Consider the following 16,945-nt stretch of genomic DNA (forward strand, 5'->3'; position numbering starts at 1 on the left):
TCTGCACGGCAAACCAGGGCCTCACCGCCAGGCATCTGTTCATGCTGGCTGTGTCGTGAGCGACACAGCATGGTAAGATGCTGACTTTCTCCTCGAGCAGAGTGACTTCAGGTACGAGGTCCTGGAAGTACTCTAAGCGCAGTGTTTCCTCACGGCAGCTGACACAGGCCCATGAGAAAGTCGGACTCACCAGAAACCTTGTGCTGAGGCTGTTCGAGGACTCTGGAAATGTGGCTCTCCTCCAGGGACGTACAGTGTGTTGCCTATCACTCGGCACGCACAGAGAGCCTCGGAGGGATCAAACAATGGGTCTCGAAGTGCCTCAGCCGGCCCACAGGGGTCCGGAAGTACTCCGTGAACGTGGAGGGAAGTGAGGCATACCCGAGAGAACTAGGAGTCCTCAAAAGTCTACGTCCTTTAAAGTAAACGTATAAGCGACTTAGAACTCATGGAAACAGCTGCGTGCCTCCCTTTCTGCACGGGTACTAGGGGCCTAGACTGGAGGCAAGTTTACACGTTGAGATTCCCTTCAGCTCGAGAGCTTGTCAAGTTGACCTCAACCGCAGCCCTGGAAGCACCTGGCTCAGACAGAGCAGACTCATAAATTTCCCGAGCCATTCTTACAGGGTTACAGGCCTGTCAAGAGCAGGCCATGTCAGGTAGCTTCCAGGCAGCATGGATGCTGCCTTCCAAATGGGAAAGCAAGGCTAGTTCCAGCAAGCCCCCGTTTCCCTGGGCACACTCAGCATACAACCCTGTGGTTTCTAACTAGCTGAAAGAGGCAAAGGGTACCCTGTGTTTCCTTGTCTTAATCGAGATCTCGAAGTAGGATGTTCTGCATCAAGCGAACTGCCTCAACCCAGGAACGCCACAGCTGCTCCTGTGGGCCTGTGGCTATTCAAAAGCCTGCAGTGCCACAGGAAGAGCGGGACTGAAATGGCAGGAGGAACGCAAGCCGAGTGTCTCTGGGAGGCACGGTGACTTCAGGCGGGAGGTCCTAGATGGAATGCGAAGCCGAGGGTTATGTTGAGTTCAGCTCAGACTAGGCCAATGCGTGAGACTTCGACGCCATGTGGGACGTGCCAGAACGGTGTTCGTGAACGTGTGCGAGGGCTGAGGAAGTTAAGCTGCTTCCAAAGAGAGTGCAGTGCGTTTCCCTACGCTCGGCATTCACAGTGGGGCCGTAAAACGTAACGGGCCTGGATGTTGCTTAGCCGACCGGGGTGGGTCTGGGGGTACTCAGTGCTCCTGCCGGGAACACGGTCCTCACGCTCGCCTCCTAGGTGTCCAGGAGACTCTGCTACCGTTGCAGGTACGCAGAGCAGAGCCCACCGCCTCCTGGAAACTGCTGCACGCCTCGGCTTCTGCACGGCAAACCAGGGCCTCACCGCCAGGCATCTGTTCATGCTGGCTGTGTCGTGAGCGACACAGCATGGTAAGATGCTGACTTTCTCCTCGAGCAGAGTGACTTCAGGTACGAGGTCCTGGAAGTACTCTAAGCGCAGTGTTTCCTCACGGCAGCTGACACAGGCCCATGAGAAAGTCGGACTCACCAGAAACCTTGTGCTGAGGCTGTTCGAGGACTCTGGAAATGTGGCTCTCCTCCAGGGACGTACAGTGTGTTGCCTATCACTCGGCACGCACAGAGAGCCTCGGAGGGATCAAACAATGGGTCTCGAAGTGCCTCAGCCGGCCCACAGGGCTCCGGAAGTACTCCGTGAACGTGGAGGGAAAGTGAGGCATACCCGAGAGAACTAGGAGTCCTCAAAAGTCTACGTCCTTGAAAGTAAACGTATAAGCGACTTAGAACTCATGGAAACAGCTGCGTGCCTCCCTTTCTGCACGGGTACTAGGGGCCTAGACTGGAGGCAAGTTTACACGTTGAGATTCCCTTCAGCTCGAGAGCTTGTCAAGTCGACCTCAACCGCAGCCCTGGAAGCACCTGGCTCAGACAGAGCAGACTCATAATTTTCCCGAGCCATTCTTACAGGGTTACAGGCCTGTCAAGACCAGGCCATGTCAGGTAGCTTCCAGGCAGCATGGATGTTGCCTTCCAAATGGGAAAGCAAGGCTAGTTCCAGCAAGCCCCCGTTTCCCTGGGCACACTCAGCATACAACCCTGTGGTTTCTAACTAGCTGAAAGAGGCAAAGGGTACCCTGTGTTTCCTCGTCTGAATCGAGATCTCGAAGTAGGGTGTTCTGGAACAAGCGAACTGCCTCAACCCAGGAACGCCGCAGCTGCTCCTGTGGGCCTGTGGCTATTCAAAAGCCTGCAGTGCCACAGGAAGAGCGGGACTGAAATGGCAGGAGGAACGCAAGCCGAGTGTCTCTGGGAGGCACGGTGACTTCAGGCGGGAGGTCCTAGATGGAATGCGAAACCGAGGGTTATGTTGAGTTCAGCTCAGACTAGGCCAATGCGTAAGACTTCGACGCCATGTGGGACGTGCCCGAACGGTGTTCGTGAACGTGTGCGAGGGCTGAGGAAGTTAAGCTGCATCCAAAGAGAGTGCAGCGCGTTTCCCTACGCTCGGCATTCACAGTGGGGCTGTAAAGCGCTACCGGCCTGGATGTTGCTTAGCAGACCGGGGTGGGTCTGGGGGTACTCAGTCCTCCTGCCGGGAACACGGTCCTCACGCTCGCCTCCTAGGTGTCCAGGAGACTCTGCTACCGTTGCAGGTACGCAGAGCAGAGCCCACCGCCTCCTGGAAACTGCTGCACGCCTCGGCTTCTGCACGGCAAACCAGGGCCTCACCGCCAGGCATCTGTTCATGCTGGCTGTGTCGTGAGCGACACAGCATGGTAAGATGCTGACTTTCTCCTCGAGCAGAGTGACTTCAGGTACGAGGTCCTGGAAGTACTCTAAGCGCAGTGTTTCCTCACGGCAGCTGACACAGGCCCATGAGAAAGTCGGACTCACCAGAAACCTTGTGCTGAGGCTGTTCGAGGACTCTGGAAATGTGGCTCTCCTCCAGGGACGTACAGTGTGTTGCCTATCACTCGGCACGCACAGAGAGCCTCGGAGGGATCAAACAATGGGTCTCGAAGTGCCTCAGCCGGCCCACAGGGCTCCGGAAGTACTCCGTGAACGTGGAGGGAAAGTGAGGCATACCCGAGAGAACTAGGAGTCCTCAAAAGTCTACGTCCTTTAAAGTAAACGTATAAGCGACTTAGAACTCATGGAAACAGCTGCGTGCCTCCCTTTCTGCACGGGTACTAGGGGCCTAGACTGGAGGCAAGTTTACACGTTGAGATTCCCTTCAGCTCGAGAGCTTGTCAAGTTGACCTCAACCGCAGCCCTGGAAGCACCTGGCTCAGACAGAGCAGACTCATAATTTTCCCGAGCCATTCTTACAGGGTTACAGGGCTGTCAAGAGCAGGCCATGTCAGGTAGCTTCCAGGCAGCATGGATGCTGCCTTCCAAATGGGAAAGCAAGGCTAGTTCCAGCAAGCCCCCGTTTCCCTGGGGACACTCAGCATACAACCCTGTGGTTTCTAACTAGCTGAAAGAGGCAAAGGGTACCCTGTGTTTCCTCGTCTTAATCGAGATCTCGAAGTAGGATGTTCTGCATCAAGCGAACTGCCTCAACCCAGGAACGCCACAGCTGCTCCTGTGGGCCTGTGGCTATTCAAAAGCCTGCAGTGCCACAGGAAGAGCGGGACTGAAATGGCAGGAGGAACGCAAGCCGAGTGTCTCTGGGAGGCACGGTGACTTCAGGCGGGAGGTCCTAGATGGAATGCGAAGCCGAGGGTTATGTTGAGTTCAGCTCAGACTAGGCCAATGCGTAAGACTTCGACGCCATGTGGGACGTGCCCGAACGGTGTTCGTGAACGTGTGCGAGGGCTGAGGAAGTTAAGCTGCATCCAAAGAGAGTGCAGCGCGTTTCCCTACGCTCGGCATTCACAGTGGGGCTGTAAAGCGCTACCGGCCTGGATGTTGCTTAGCAGACCGGGGTGGGCCTGGGGGTACTCAGTCCTCCTGCCGGGAACACGGTCCTCACGCTCGCCTCCTAGGTGTCCAGGAGACTCTGCTACCGTTGCAGGTACGCAGAGCAGAGCCCACCGCCTCCTGGAAACTGCTGCACGCCTCGGCTTCTGCACGGCAAACCAGGGCCTCACCGCCAGGCATCTGTTCATGCTGGCTGTGTCGTGAGCGACACAGCATGGTAAGATGCTGACTTTCTCCTCGAGCAGAGTGACTTCAGGTACGAGGTCCTGGAAGTACTCTAAGCGCAGTGTTTCCTCACGGCAGCTGACACAGGCCCATGAGAAAGTCGGACTCACCAGAAACCTTGTGCTGAGGCTGTTCGAGGACTCTGGAAATGTGGCTCTCCTCCAGGGACGTACAGTGTGTTGCCTATCACTCGGCACGCACAGAGAGCCTCGGAGGGATCAAACAATGGGTCTCGAAGTGCCTCAGCCGGCCCACAGGGGTCCGGAAGTACTCCGTGAACGTGGAGGGAAGTGAGGCATACCCGAGAGAACTAGGAGTCCTCAAAAGTCTACGTCCTTTAAAGTAAACGTATAAGCGACTTAGAACTCATGGAAACAGCTGCGTGCCTCCCTTTCTGCACGGGTACTAGGGGCCTAGACTGGAGGCAAGTTTACACGTTGAGATTCCCTTCAGCTCGAGAGCTTGTCAAGTCGACCTCAACCGCAGCCCTGGAAGCACCTGGCTCAGACAGAGCAGACTCATAATTTTCCCGAGCCATTCTTACAGGGTTACAGGCCTGTCAAGAGCAGGCCATGTCAGGTAGCTTCCAGGCAGCATGGATGCTGCCTTCCAAATGGGAAAGCAAGGCTAGTTCCAGCAAGCCCCCGTTTCCCTGGGCACACTCAGCATACAACCCTGTGGTTTCTAACTAGCTGAAAGAGGCAAAGGGTACCCTGTGTTTCCACGTCTTAATCGAGATCTCGAAGTAGGATGTTCTGCATCAAGCGAACTGCCTCAACCCAGGAACGCCACAGCTGCTCCTGTGGGCCTGTGGCTATTCAAAAGCCTGCAGTGCCACAGGAAGAGCGGGACTGAAATGGCAGGAGGAACGCAAGCCGAGTGTCTCTGGGAGGCACGGTGACTTCAGGCGGGAGGTCCTAGATGGAATGCGAAGCCGAGGGTTATGTTGAGTTCAGCTCAGACTAGGCCAATGCGTAAGACTTCGACGCCATGTGGGACGTGCCAGAACGGTGTTCGTGAACGTGTGCGAGGGCTGAGGAAGTTAAGCTGCTTCCAAAGAGAGTGCAGTGCGTTTCCCTACGCTCGGCATTCACAGTGGGGCTGTAAAGCGCTACCGGCCTGGATGTTGCTTAGCAGAGCGGGGTGGGTCTGGGGGTACTCAGTGCTCCTGCCGGGAACACGGTCCTCACGCTCGCCTCCTAGGTGTCCAGGAGACTCTGCTACCGTTGCAGGTACGCAGAGCAGAGCCCACCTCCTCCTGGAAACTGCTGCACGCCTCGGCTTCTGCACGGCAAACCAGGGCCTCACCGCCAGGCATCTGTTCATGCTGGCTGTGTCGTGAGCGACACAGCATGGTAAGATGCTGACTTTCTCCTCGAGCAGAGTGACTTCAGGTACGAGGTCCTGGAAGTACTCTAAGCGCAGTGTTTCCTCACGGCAGCTGACACAGGCCCATGAGAAAGTCGGACTCACCAGAAACCTTGTGCTGAGGCTGTTCGAGGACTCTGGAAATGTGGCTCTCCTCCAGGGACGTACAGTGTGTTGCCTATCACTCGGCACGCACAGAGAGCCTCGGAGGGATCAAACAATGGGTCTCGAAGTGCCTCAGCCGGCCCACAGGGCTCCGGAAGTACTCCGTGAACGTGGAGGGAAAGTGAGGCATACCCGAGAGAACTAGGAGTCCTCAAAAGTCTACGTCTTTGAAAGTAAACGTATAAGCGACTTAGAACTCATGGAAACAGCTGCGTGCCTCCCTTTCTGCACGGGTACTAGGGGCCTAGACTGGAGGCAAGTTTACACGTTGAGATTCCCTTCAGCTCGAGAGCTTGTCAAGTCGACCTCAACCGCAGCCCTGGAAGCACCTGGCTCAGACAGAGCAGACTCATAATTTTCCCGAGCCATTCTTACAGGGTTACAGGCCTGTCAAGAGCAGGCCATGTCAGGTAGCTTCCAGGCAACATGGATGCTGCCTTCCAAATGGGAAAGCAAGGCTAGTTCCAGCAAGCCCCCGTTTCCCTGGGCACACTCAGCATACAACCCTGTGGTTTCTAACTAGCTGAAAGAGGCAAAGGGTACCCTGTGTTTCCTCGTCTTAATCGAGATCTCGAAGTAGGGTGTTCTGCAACAAGCGAACTGCCTCAACCCAGGAACGCCGCAGCTGCTCCTGTGGGCCTGTGGCTATTCAAAAGCCTGCAGTGCCACAGGAAGAGCGGGACTGAAATGGCAGGAGGAATGCAAGCCGAGTGTCTCTGGGAGGCACGGTGACTTCAGGCGGGAGGTCCTAGATGGAATGCGAAGCCGAGGGTTATGTTGAGTTCAGCTCAGACTAGGCCAATGCGTAAGACTTCGACGCCATGTGGGACGTGCCCGAACGGTGTTCGTGAACGTGTGCGAGGGCTGAGGAAGTTAAGCTGCATCCAAAGAGAGTGCAGCGCGTTTCCCTACGCTCGGCATTCACAGTGGGGCTGTAAAGCGCTACCGGCCTGGATGTTGCTTAGCAGACCGGGGTGGGTCTGGGGGTACTCAGTCCTCCTGCCGGGAACACGGTCCTCACGCTCGCCTCCTAGGAGTCCAGGAGACTCTGCTACCGTTGCAGGTACGCAGAGCAGAGCCCACCGCCTCCTGGAAACTGCTGCACGCCTCGGCTTCTGCACGGCAAACCAGGGCCTCACCGCCAGGCATCTGTTCATGCTGGCTGTGTCGTGAGCGACACAGCATGGTAAGATGCTGACTTTCTCCTCGAGCAGAGTGACTTCAGGTACGAGGTCCTGGAAGTACTCTAAGCGCAGTGTTTCCTCACGGCAGCTGACACAGGCCCATGAGAAAGTCGGACTCACCAGAAACCTTGTGCTGAGGCTGTTCGAGGACTCTGGAAATGTGGCTCTCCTCCAGGGACGTACAGTGTGTTGCCTATCACTCGGCACGCACAGAGAGCCTCGGAGGGATCAAACAATGGGTCTCGAAGTGCCTCAGCCGGCCCACAGGGCTCCGGAAGTACTCCGTGAACGTGGAGGGAAAGTGAGGCATACCCGAGAGAACTAGGAGTCCTCAAAAGTCTACGTCCTTGAAAGTAAACGTATAAGCGACTTAGAACTCATGGAAACAGCTGCGTGCCTCCCTTTCTGCACGGGTACTAGGGGCCTAGACTGGAGGCAAGTTTACACGTTGAGATTCCCTTCAGCTCGAGAGCTTGTCAAGTTGACCTCAACCGCAGCCCTGGAAGCACCTGGCTCAGACAGAGCAGACTCATAATTTTCCCGAGCCATTCTTACAGGGTTACAGGCCTGTCAAGAGCAGGCCATGTCAGGTAGCTTCCAGGCAGCATGGATGCTGCCTTCCAAATGGGAAAGCAAGGCTAGTTCCAGCAAGCCCCCGTTTCCCTGGGGACACTCAGCATACAACCCTGTGGTTTCTAACTAGCTGAAAGAGGCAAAGGGTACCCTGTGTTTCCTCGTCTTAATCGAGATCTCGAAGTAGGATGTTCTGCATCAAGCGAACTGCCTCAACCCAGGAACGCCACAGCTGCTCCTGTGGGCCTGTGGCTATTCAAAAGCCTGCAGTGCCACAGGAAGAGCGGGACTGAAATGGCAGGAGGAACGCAAGCCGAGTGTCTCTGGGAGGCACGGTGACTTCAGGCGGGAGGTCCTAGATGGAATGCGAAGCCGAGGGTTATGTTGAGTTCAGCTCAGACTAGGCCAATGCGTGAGACTTCGACGCCATGTGGGACGTGCCAGAACGGTGTTCGTGAACGTGTGCGAGGGCTGAGGAAGTTAAGCTGCTTCCAAAGAGAGTGCAGTGCGTTTCCCTACGCTCGGCATTCACAGTGGGGCCGTAAAACGTAACGGGCCTGGATGTTGCTTAGCCGACCGGGGTGGGTCTGGGGGTACTCAGTGCTCCTGCCGGGAACACGGTCCTCACGCTCGCCTCCTAGGTGTCCAGGAGACTCTGCTACCGTTGCAGGTACGCAGAGCAGAGCCCACCTCCTCCTGGAAACTGCTGCACGCCTCGGCTTCTGCACGGCAAACCAGGGCCTCACCGCCAGGCATCTGTTCATGCTGGCTGTGTCGTGAGCGACACAGCATGGTAAGATGCTGACTTTCTCCTCGAGCAGAGTGACTTCAGGTACGAGGTCCTGGAAGTACTCTAAGCGCAGTGTTTCCTCACGGCAGCTGACACAGGCCCATGAGAAAGTCGGACTCACCAGAAACCTTGTGCTGAGGCTGTTCGAGGACTCTGGAAATGTGGCTCTCCTCCAGGGACGTACAGTGTGTTGCCTATCACTCGGCACGCACAGAGAGCCTCGGAGGGATCAAACAATGGGTCTCGAAGTGCCTCAGCCGGCCCACAGGGCTCCGGAAGTACTCCGTGAACGTGGAGGGAAAGTGAGGCATACCCGAGAGAACTAGGAGTCCTCAAAAGTCTACGTCCTTTAAAGTAAACGTATAAGCGACTTAGAACTCATGGAAACAGCTGCGTGCCTCCCTTTCTGCACGGGTACTAGGGGCCTAGACTGGAGGCAAGTTTACACGTTGAGATTCCCTTCAGCTCGAGAGCTTGTCAAGTCGACCTCAACCGCAGCCCTGGAAGCACCTGGCTCAGACAGAGCAGACTCATAATTTTCCCGAGCCATTCTTACAGGGTTACAGGCCTGTCAAGAGCAGGCCATGTCAGGTAGCTTCCAGGCAGCATGGATGCTGCCTTCCAAATGGGAAAGCAAGGCTAGTTCCAGCAAGCCCCCGTTTCCCTGGGCACACTCAGCATACAACCCTGTGGTTTCTAACTAGCTGAAAGAGGCAAAGGGTACCCTGTGTTTCCTCGTCTGAATCGAGATCTCGAAGTAGGGTGTTCTGGAACAAGCGAACTGCCTCAACCCAGGAACGCCGCAGCTGCTCCTGTGGGCCTGTGGCTATTCAAAAGCCTGCAGTGCCACAGGAAGAGCGGGACTGAAATGGCAGGAGGAACGCAAGCCGAGTGTCTCTGGGAGGCACGGTGACTTCAGGCGGGAGGTCCTAGATGGAATGCGAAGCCGAGGGTTATGTTGAGTTCAGCTCAGACTAGGCCAATGCGTAAGACTTCGACACCATGTGGGACGTGCCCGAACGGTGTTCGTGAACGTGTGCGAGGGCTGAGGAAGTTAAGCTGCATCCAAAGAGAGTGCAGCGCGTTTCCCTACGCTCGGCATTCACAGTGGGGCTGTAAAGCGCTACCGGCCTGGATGTTGCTTAGCAGACCGGGGTGGGTCTGGGGGTACTCAGTCCTCCTGCCGGGAACACGGTCCTCACGCTCGCCTCCTAGGAGTCCAGGAGACTCTGCTACCGTTGCAGGTACGCAGAGCAGAGCCCACCGCCTCCTGGAAACTGCTGCACGCCTCGGCTTCTGCACGGCAAACCAGGGCCTCACCGCCAGGCATCTGTTCATGCTGGCTGTGTCGTGAGCGACACAGCATGGTAAGATGCTGACTTTCTCCTCGAGCAGAGTGACTTCAGGTACGAGGTCCTGGAAGTACTCTAAGCGCAGTGTTTCCTCACGGCAGCTGACACAGGCCCATGAGAAAGTCGGACTCACCAGAAACCTTGTGCTGAGGCTGTTCGAGGACTCTGGAAATGTGGCTCTCCTCCAGGGACGTACAGTGTGTTGCCTATCACTCGGCACGCACAGAGAGCCTCGGAGGGATCAAACAATGGGTCTCGAAGTGCCTCAGCCGGCCCACAGGGCTCCGGAAGTACTCCGTGAACGTGGAGGGAAAGTGAGGCATACCCGAGAGAACTAGGAGTCCTCAAAAGTCTACGTCCTTGAAAGTAAACGTATAAGCGACTTAGAACTCATGGAAACAGCTGCGTGCCTCCCTTTCTGCACGGGTACTAGGGGCCTAGACTGGAGGCAAGTTTACACGTTGAGATTCCCTTCAGCTCGAGAGCTTGTCAAGTTGACCTCAACCGCAGCCTTGGAAGCACCTGGCTCAGACAGAGCAGACTCATAATTTTCCCGAGCCATTCTTACAGGGTTACAGGCCTGTCAAGAGCAGGCCATGTCAGGTAGCTTCCAGGCAGCATGGATGCTGCCTTCCAAATGGGAAAGCAAGGCTAGTTCCAGCAAGCCCCCGTTTCCCTGGGGACACTCAGCATACAACCCTGTGGTTTCTAACTAGCTGAAAGAGGCAAAGGGTACCCTGTGTTTCCTCGTCTTAATCGAGATCTCGAAGTAGGATGTTCTGCATCAAGCGAACTGCCTCAACCCAGGAACGCCACAGCTGCTCCTGTGGGCCTGTGGCTATTCAAAAGCCTGCAGTGCCACAGGAAGAGCGGGACTGAAATGGCAGGAGGAACGCAAGCCGAGTGTCTCTGGGAGGCACGGTGACTTCAGGCGGGAGGTCCTAGATGGAATGCGAAACCGAGGGTTATGTTGAGTTCAGCTCAGACTAGGCCAATGCGTGAGACTTCGACGCCATGTGGGACGTGCCAGAACGGTGTTCGTGAACGTGTGCGAGGGCTGAGGAAGTTAAGCTGCTTCCAAAGAGAGTGCAGTGCGTTTCCCTACGCTCGGCATTCACAGTGGGGCCGTAAAACGTAACGGGCCTGGATGTTGCTTAGCCGACCGGGGTGGGTCTGGGGGTACTCAGTGCTCCTGCCGGGAACACGGTCCTCACGCTCGCCTCCTAGGTGTCCAGGAGACTCTGCTACCGTTGCAGGTACGCAGAGCAGAGCCCACCTCCTCCTGGAAACTGCTGCACGCCTCGGCTTCTGCACGGCAAACCAGGGCCTCACCGCCAGGCATCTGTTCATGCTGGCTGTGTCGTGAGCGACACAGCATGGTAAGATGCTGACTTTCTCCTCGAGCAGAGTGACTTCAGGTACGAGGTCCTGGAAGTACTCTAAGCGCAGTGTTTCCTCACGGCAGCTGACACAGGCCCATGAGAAAGTCGGACTCACCAGAAACCTTGTGCTGAGGCTGTTCGAGGACTCTGGAAATGTGGCTCTCCTCCAGGGACGTACAGTGTGTTGCCTATCACTCGGCACGCACAGAGAGCCTCGGAGGGATCAAACAATGGGTCTCGAAGTGCCTCAGCCGGCCCACAGGGGTCCGGAAGTACTCCGTGAACGTGGAGGGAAAGTGAGGCATACCCGAGAGAACTAGGAGTCCTCAAAAGTCTACGTCCTTTAAAGTAAACGTATAAGCGACTTAGAACTCATGGAAACAGCTGCGTGCCTCCCTTTCTGCACGGGTACTAGGGGCCTAGACTGGAGGCAAGTTTACACGTTGAGATTCCCTTCAGCTCGAGAGCTTGTCAAGTCGACCTCAACCGCAGCCCTGGAAGCACCTGGCTCAGACAGAGCAGACTCATAATTTTCCCGAGCCATTCTTACAGGGTTACAGGCCTGTCAAGAGCAGGCCATGTCAGGTAGCTTCCAGGCAGCATGGATGCTGCCTTCCAAATGGGAAAGCAAGGCTAGTTCCAGCAAGCCCCCGTTTCCCTGGGCACACTCAGCATACAACCCTGTGGTTTCTAACTAGCTGAAAGAGGCAAAGGGTACCCTGTGTTTCCTCGTCTGAATCGAGATCTCGAAGTAGGGTGTTCTGGAACAAGCGAACTGCCTCAACCCAGGAACGCCGCAGCTGCTCCTGTGGGCCTGTGGCTATTCAAAAGCCTGCAGTGCCACAGGAAGAGCGGGACTGAAATGGCAGGAGGAACGCAAGCCGAGTGTCTCTGGGAGGCACGGTGACTTCAGGCGGGAGGTCCTAGATGGAATGCGAAGCCGAGGGTTATGTTGAGTTCAGCTCAGACTAGGCCAATGCGTAAGACTTCGACACCATGTGGGACGTGCCCGAACGGTGTTCGTGAACGTGTGCGAGGGCTGAGGAAGTTAAGCTGCATCCAAAGAGAGTGCAGCGCGTTTCCCTACGCTCGGCATTCACAGTGGGGCTGTAAAGCGCTACCGGCCTGGATGTTGCTTAGCAGACCGGGGTGGGTCTGGGGGTACTCAGTCCTCCTGCCGGGAACACGGTCCTCACGCTCGCCTCCTAGGTGTCCAGGAGACTCTGCTACCGTTGCAGGTACGCAGAGCAGAGCCCACCGCCTCCTGGAAACTGCTGCACGCCTCAGCTTCTGCACGGCAAACCAGGGCCTCACCGCCAGGCATCTGTTCATGCTGGCTGTGTCGTGAGCGACACAGCATGGTAAGATGCTGACTTTCTCCTCGAGCAGAGTGACTTCAGGTACGAGGTCCTGGAAGTACTCTAAGCGCAGTGTTTCCTCACGGCAGCTGACACAGGCCCATGAGAAAGTCGGACTCACCAGAAACCTTGTGCTGAGGCTGTTCGAGGACTCTGGAAATGTGGCTCTCCTCCAGGGACGTACAGTGTGTTGCCTATCACTCGGCACGCACAGAGAGCCTCGGAGGGATCAAACAATGGGTCTCGAAGTGCCTCAGCCGGCCCACAGGGCTCCGGAAGTACTCCGTGAACGTGGAGGGAAAGTGAGGCATACCCGAGAGAACTAGGAGTCCTCAAAAGTCTACGTCCTTTAAAGTAAACGTATAAGCGACTTAGAACTCATGGAAACAGCTGCGTGCCTCCCTTTCTGCACGGGTACTAGGGGCCTAGACTGGAGGCAAGTTTACACGTTGAGATTCCCTTCAGCTCGAGAGCTTGTCAAGTTGACCTCAACCGCAGCCCTGGAAGCACCTGGCTCAGACAGAGCAGACTCATAATTTTCCCGAGCCATTCTTACAGGGTTACAGGGCTGTCAAGAGCAGGCCATGTCAGGTAGCTTCCAGGCAGCATGGATGCTGCCTTCCAAATGGGAAAGCAAGGCTAGTTCCAGCAAGCCCCCGTTTCCCTGGGGACACTCAGCATACAACCCTGTGGTTTCTAACTAGCTGAAAGAGGCAAAGGGTACCCTGTGTTTCCTCGTCTTAATCGAGATCTCGAAGTAGGATGTTCTGCATCAAGCGAAATGCCTCAACCCAGGAACGCCACAGCTGCTCCTGTGGGCCTGTGGCTATTCAAAAGCCTGCAGTGCCACAGGAAGATCGGGACTGAAATGGCAGGAGGAACGCAAGCCGAGTGTCTCTGGGAGGCACGGTGACTTCAGGCGGGAGGTCCTAGATGGAATGCGAAGCCGAGGGTTATGTTGAGTTCAGCTCAGACTAGGCCAATGCGTGAGACTTCGACGCCATGTGGGACGTGCCAGAACGGTGTTCGTGAACGTGTGCGAGGGCTGAGGAAGTTAAGCTGCTTCCAAAGAGAGTGCAGTGCGTTTCCCTACGCTCGGCATTCACAGTGGGGCCGTAAAACGTAACGGGCCTGGATGTTGCTTAGCCGACCGGGGTGGGTCTGGGGGTACTCAGTGCTCCTGCCGGGAACATGGTCCTCACGCTCGCCTCCTAGGTGTCCAGGAGACTCTGCTACCGTTGCAGGTACGCAGAGCAGAGCCCACCTCCTCCTGGAAACTGCTGCACGCCTCGGCTTCTGCACGGCAAACCAGGGCCTCACCGCCAGGCATCTGTTCTTGCTGGCTGTGTCGTGAGCGACACAGCATGGTAAGATGCTGACTTTCTCCTCGAGCAGAGTGACTTCAGGTACGAGGTCCTGGAAGTACTCTAAGCGCAGTGTTTCCTCACGGCAGCTGACACAGGCCCATGAGAAAGTCGGACTCACCAGAAACCTTGTGCTGAGGCTGTTCGAGGACTCTGGAAATGTGGCTCTCCTCCAGGGACGTACAGTGTGTTGCCTATCACTCGGCACGCACAGAGAGCCTCGGAGGGATCAAACAATGGGTCTCGAAGTGCCTCAGCCGGCCCACAGGGCTCCGGAAGTACTCCGTGAACGTGGAGGGAAAGTGAGGCATACCCGAGAGAACTAGGAGTCCTCAAAAGTCTACGTCTTTGAAAGTAAACGTATAAGCGACTTAGAACTCATGGAAACAGCTGCGTGCCTCCCTTTCTGCACGGGTACTAGGGGCCTAGACTGGAGGCAAGTTTACACGTTGAGATTCCCTTCAGCTCGAGAGCTTGTCAAGTCGACCTCAACCGCAGCCCTGGAAGCACCTGGCTCAGACAGAGCAGACTCATAATTTTCCCGAGCCATTCTTACAGGGTTACAGGCCTGTCAAGAGCAGGCCATGTCAGGTAGCTTCCAGGCAGCATGGATGCTGCCTTCCAAATGGGAAAGCAAGGCTAGTTCCAGCAAGCCCCCGTTTCCCTGGGCACACTCAGCATACAACCCTGTGGTTTCTAACTAGCTGAAAGAGGCAAAGGGTACCCTGTGTTTCCTCGTCTGAATCGAGATCTCGAAGTAGGGTGTTCTGGAACAAGCGAACTGCCTCAACCCAGGAACGCCGCAGCTGCTCCTGTGGGCCTGTGGCTATTCAAAAGCCTGCAGTGCCACAGGAAGAGCGGGACTGAAATGGCAGGAGGAACGCAAGCCGAGTGTCTCTGGGAGGCACGGTGACTTCAGGCGGGAGGTCCTAGATGGAATGCGAAGCCGAGGGTTATGTTGAGTTCAGCTCAGACTAGGCCAATGCGTAAGACTTCGACGCCATGTGGGACGTGCCCGAACGGTGTTCGTGAACGTGTGCGAGGGCTGAGGAAGTTAAGCTGCATCCAAAGAGAGTGCAGCGCGTTTCCCTACGCTCGGCATTCACAGTGGGGCTGTAAAGCGCTACCGGCCTGGATGTTGCTTAGCAGACCGGGGTGGGCCTGGGGGTACTCAGTCCTCCTGCCGGGAACACGGTCCTCACGCTCGCCTCCTAGGTGTCCAGGAGACTCTGCTACCGTTGCAGGTACGCAGAGCAGAGCCCACCGCCTCCTGGAAACTGCTGCACGCCTCGGCTTCTGCACGGCAAACCAGGGCCTCACCGCCAGGCATCTGTTCATGCTGGCTGTGTCGTGAGCGACACAGCATGGTAAGATGCTGACTTTCTCCTCGAGCAGAGTGACTTCAGGTACGAGGTCCTGGAAGTACTCTAAGCGCAGTGTTTCCTCACGGCAGCTGACACAGGCCCATGAGAAAGTCGGACTCACCAGAAACCTTGTGCTGAGGCTGTTCGAGGACTCTGGAAATGTGGCTCTCCTCCAGGGACGTACAGTGTGTTGCCTATCACTCGGCACGCACAGAGAGCCTCGGAGGGATCAAACAATGGGTCTCGAAGTGCCTCAGCCGGCCCACAGGGGTCCGGAAGTACTCCGTGAACGTGGAGGGAAGTGAGGCATACCCGAGAGAACTAGGAGTCCTCAAAAGTCTACGTCCTTTAAAGTAAACGTATAAGCGACTTAGAACTCATGGAAACAGCTGCGTGCCTCCCTTTCTGCACGGGTACTAGGGGCCTAGACTGGAGGCAAGTTTACACGTTGAGATTCCCTTCAGCTCGAGAGCTTGTCAAGTCGACCTCAACCGCAGCCCTGGAAGCACCTGGCTCAGACAGAGCAGACTCATAATTTTCCCGAGCCATTCTTACAGGGTTACAGGCCTGTCAAGAGCAGGCCATGTCAGGTAGCTTCCAGGCAGCATGGATGCTGCCTTCCAAATGGGAAAGCAAGGCTAGTTCCAGCAAGCCCCCGTTTCCCTGGGCACACTCAGCATACAACCCTGTGGTTTCTAACTAGCTGAAAGAGGCAAAGGGTACCCTGTGTTTCCACGTCTTAATCGAGATCTCGAAGTAGGATGTTCTGCATCAAGCGAACTGCCTCAACCCAGGAACGCCACAGCTGCTCCTGTGGGCCTGTGGCTATTCAAAAGCCTGCAGTGCCACAGGAAGAGCGGGACTGAAATGGCAGGAGGAACGCAAGCCGAGTGTCTCTGGGAGGCACGGTGACTTCAGGCGGGAGGTCCTAGATGGAATGCGAAGCCGAGGGTTATGTTGAGTTCAGCTCAGACTAGGCCAATGCGTAAGACTTCGACGCCATGTGGGACGTGCCAGAACGGTGTTCGTGAACGTGTGCGAGGGCTGAGGAAGTTAAGCTGCTTCCAAAGAGAGTGCAGTGCGTTTCCCTACGCTCGGCATTCACAGTGGGGCTGTAAAGCGCTACCGGCCTGGATGTTGCTTAGCAGAGCGGGGTGGGTCTGGGGGTACTCAGTGCTCCTGCCGGGAACACGGTCCTCACGCTCGCCTCCTAGGTGTCCAGGAGACTCTGCTACCGTTGCAGGTACGCAGAGCAGAGCCCACCTCCTCCTGGAAACTGCTGCACGCCTCGGCTTCTGCACGGCAAACCAGGGCCTCACCGCCAGGCATCTGTTCATGCTGGCTGTGTCGTGAGCGACACAGCATGGTAAGATGCTGACTTTCTCCTCGAGCAGAGTGACTTCAGGTACGAGGTCCTGGAAGTACTCTAAGCGCAGTGTTTCCTCACGGCAGCTGACACAGGCCCATGAGAAAGTCGGACTCACCAGAAACCTTGTGCTGAGGCTGTTCGAGGACTCTGGAAATGTGGCTCTCCTCCAGGGACGTACAGTGTGTTGCCTATCACTCGGCACGCACAGAGAGCCTCGGAGGGATCAAACAATGGGTCTCGAAGTGCCTCAGCCGGCCCACAGGGCTCCGGAAGTACTCCGTGAACGTGGAGGGAAAGTGAGGCATACCCGAGAGAACTAGGAGTCCTCAAAAGTCTACGTCTTTGAAAGTAAACGTATAAGCGACTTAGAACTCATGGAAACAGCTGCGTGCCTCCCTTTCTGCACGGGTACTAGGGGCCTAGACTGGAGGCAAGTTTACACGTTGAGATTCCCTTCAGCTCGAGAGCTTGTCAAGTCGACCTCAACCGCAGCCCTGGAAGCACC

Source organism: Phocoena phocoena, chromosome 17 (genome assembly GCF_963924675.1).
Source record: "Phocoena phocoena chromosome 17, mPhoPho1.1, whole genome shotgun sequence".
Classification (NCBI taxonomy): Eukaryota; Metazoa; Chordata; class Mammalia; order Artiodactyla; family Phocoenidae; genus Phocoena; species Phocoena phocoena.